Below are 3,767 nucleotides of genomic sequence, written 5' to 3' on the forward strand. Positions count from 1 at the left end.
TACATGAAATGGCCACTGAGGACAGCAGCCAGTGGTCCTCTCGTATTGGCAAGTTTCTCAAAGAGATGTACCGAGGAGGATGCGCAAAAGACTGGCGGGTCAGAGCCTGCAGCTGACCAATGGGAACAGAGGCATGCGTGGATGTTGGTTCTTCTCTCTCGAACTCTTGATTGTACCGGCCTGTGACCAAGCTTAGAAAGGCTGTGTCAGATGCTACTGGGACTCAGTGTGGTCATGTGATTACACTCTGAACAAGGGATTGAAACAGCCTTTCCAGGTAACTGTGTGCCATGGGCTCTTTGCTTTTCTTCCCCTTCTCCTTCATTGCTGCCTGGAGCGTGGACGTGACAGGTGGGATTCTAAGCTCCTCCGTGAACCACAGGCCCTGACGCCATGGAAGCCGCAGAGCAAGGAACTCCAAGAAGCCTGGATCCCTTGGACTCCGGAGCAAGCCATGTTGCAGTCCTGACACGAATTTCACGACTTTTGAGTTGCTAACTGTTAAGCCTAACTATTAGTTCCAAGAATATGTTTTATAAGAAATAAAGTTATTTTCTCACTCTCTCTTTGTTCTGAAACTGAACATGGGCACAGTTAATGTATGCAAAGTCCATATGATTTTGATATAGTCTTTCAATATCTATAACATAAATAATTGCAGCAATTCTCAAGTTAAATTCGATGCAAGACAAAATGATTCCATTCTTCCTGCCTGCCCAGTGCTGTGCTGGATCAGCGGGCTTTCAATGATGAAGCTGTGAATGCAAAACGCACGTGTAACGTAGAGTCACAAAGCAATTAAGTCACAGTCAAAGATGAAATTTTTGGATATTTTAGGCGAGAAATGAAAAGCAAGTGGCTCTGCATAGTCCAGTTTGGGTAAGTGTTGGGTAACGGTGTGAACACTGCCCAAGAGCCCTGTCTTGCAATAGTGATCATTCAGCGTCTGCAGGTGTCTGTCGGGGCTGGAATTAATAAATTACCTGGCAATCAATTGGATTGATTTCATTTGCCTCACAGAGATGCTTAATGTTGCTGGGCGAATTTGAAAGAGACCAAGATTTTTTCAGCCTTAAAAATGGGAAGCTTCATGACTATTATATAATCTAAGATTTAAAAAATATATTTTAAAAAATAGTTTCTTCATAGTAGGTGAATAAAATGTTCGGTTTTTATGTAAAAGGGCATTGAGAAAGAAAAGGGAAATGAAAGAAGACCAGGAGGTGAGAATGGCATTTAGGAACCTTGAGGTTGATGGCTGTCCATCTTACCCACCCGTGCACATGTGGGCATTAGTGGCCACTCTGGTTGGTTAGGCTGGTGAGCGCCATTTTTGAAGGTGTGGAAGAAAGAAGTGTTCTCTTCCATGTGAAGAGTGCAGAGAACTGAGAGAAGAATGAGACAGCATAAATGTATCCGTCTGCTGTTGCTGTGTAACAAATCACGTTAACACTCAGTGGCTTAAGACCACCTCCATCTGGGCAGCATGATCCTGGGGCTGGCGGTTTAGGCTCGGCTCCGTCTTGGTCCGATCTTCCTCTTGTGTCTGTCGCAGCCTCTGGCTGGACCGGCTGGGTCCCTGGGCGCTGGCGGCTTTTGACACTCCCCCTCTCGAAGGCTCTCTGAGCTCATTCCCAGAGCAGTGGCAGAGTTTGAGGAAAAAGGAAATTCCAGAGTGTGCTGGGCCAGCACAGCCAAGGGTTCGGCCAGCCTGAGGGAGGGCCCGTGAAGGATGAAGAAAAGACAGACACAGAGAATAAGCTGGGTCTAGGTGGTTCTTCTGTGTCTGGCTGAGGCCACAGACCAGATCCAGACCACAACGCTGATGCTTCATTTATTATCAGGGACAAACAAGGTAATTTACAATGTTCTTGTAAGTTTCACTTGTTTTGGCAGCACTTGCTGCCCCTCCCACAGCCCACTAGCTACCCAGGAAGGATCTAGGGAGCAGTCATAAGATCAAGCTTAATTATGCTTAGAGGGCTGTGCCCTCCAAGATGGGACTTGTTTGCAACTTTGCCAGCAGGTCAGTCCAAGGCTTAACCCTATAACCACTCCCTACACCTGGGAACTCCTGAGGATTAGCATGGCCCTGGTCTCTGACTTCCGCGGCAGGCTATTGGCCCCACAAATGACAAGGCCCGCCCTCTGGGTGAGAGGGGCACACAGGCACTTTCAAAGCAGGGGTACAGAGATAGGCTTGATTTGTTGTTCAACGAGTGAAGGGAGAAGTAGGGAAAAATAAAAGAGGACCCAGTCAGGGGCAAATAAGGGCATCAAAGAACAACGAGTGGCCAAAATGCGATCCAAGTAACCATGGGGAATCCCAAAGAACCTTAAGCAAGACGGGATGTAGATGGAGCAGAGGGCATGGGTTGACACCCACAGAGTTCCAGGGGCTCGGGCTGAGGGCCTAGCCAGTCAGGAGGGCCTCCGTATCTCTCACGATGCCCACAATCTCCGGACCGGCCGAAAGCGGTGGATTTATTATTACATCACAGCTGCCTTAGAAGTGGAAACATCTGTCTGCGCAGGGAGTGCTTTGAAAACACCATCGAACAGGCTGTAGAGTTTTATGTCCAGTAACAGGATGCAATTTTCCTATCAAATAAAATTGCTGTTTGCTTTCTGTGCTGTATATCATTATGGAAATTTCACAGTTTATCAGCTGCAGGGAAGTCCACTGAAATGAGGAGGCCACTCATGTGAGCTCTTTTCTCCCCGCCCCTTCCCTCCAGTCTCCCCCCCAACAAACAAACAAACAAACAAACAAAAACACCCTGATGCCCTTTCTGTTAAGGCTGATGCTGTTTTACGCTAATAATGTGCGTTTGTTGTGTTTATTTTTTTAAATTTTTTTTTTTTAATTTAATTAATTAATTTATTTATTTATTACCAGAAACCACTCAGACTGCATCCTCTCCCCCACAAGGAGGGAGAGGAGCGTCATCGATGGCTATTGGCAGCTGCAAAAGCAACACCAGAGCCAGCTTCCTGCTCAGGAGAGGACGCTGTGCCTCCTCCTCGTGGTTTCGGGCGCTCTGCACGCTCAGAGGAGCTTCTCCAGTGACAAACTACAGAATGATCCCTGAAAGTAGAGTCTTTTTTTGGTGTATTCCCATGCAATACAACCTGGTCCGTAGGAGAAAGAGAAATATTTTGTTTTGTTTCATGGGGGTTCTTATGGTTTTGCACACATAGGTGAGCGCTGCTGGGTCATGATGTACAATTGAGTTCTTCCCAGAAAGGCGGTGTTTGCGAAGCGCTCCGGTGGGCGGAGAGCATGCGGAAACCACTCCAGCAAGGGACCGTCTTCCCGTGTCCTGTCACCTCACTGTCCTCCTCCCGCCAATGAGCTGCGGGGGGCGGGCTCCTTGGCTGACCTCCACAAAGCTTGCCCGGTCACAATGGGCTTGGCCACAAAGATTGATTGACATGATTTCATAGCAAAGACACACTACCAGACACACTGGTGGTGTTCCCAGTGATGGTAAGAGGAGGGGGACTGAGGGGGCACGGAGGAACACTTAGATGTGCCGATGTTTGTTTCTTCTCCTCTCCCCGTCTTCCTGTTCTCCTTCTCCACCTCCTTCTTCTCCTTCTTCACTGCAGAGTGACAACAGCAAGGACCAAATCCTGTTAGTGAATAGTGATTTCCACGCTCGGGTTCCGTGCTAACGGCGTTCCGGGTGTGCGCCTCTGTGACAGGATGAGAGTAGGCACGTGTTTTGCAAAACATGCAGTGGTGGAGTCTGGTCGTTGCTCTA

At 48.1% G+C, this 3,767-nt stretch overlaps 1 pseudogene; it reads right to left on the reverse strand.

The window, feature by feature from the left end:
- Positions 1 to 2,901: 2,901 nt before the first annotated feature.
- On the reverse strand, positions 2,902 to 3,104 carry LOC118708598 (annotated as a pseudogene).
- Positions 3,105 to 3,767: the final 663 nt, after the last annotated feature.

Source organism: Pipistrellus kuhlii, unplaced genomic scaffold (genome assembly GCF_014108245.1).
Source record: "Pipistrellus kuhlii isolate mPipKuh1 unplaced genomic scaffold, mPipKuh1.p scaffold_m20_p_6, whole genome shotgun sequence".
Classification (NCBI taxonomy): Eukaryota; Metazoa; Chordata; class Mammalia; order Chiroptera; family Vespertilionidae; genus Pipistrellus; species Pipistrellus kuhlii.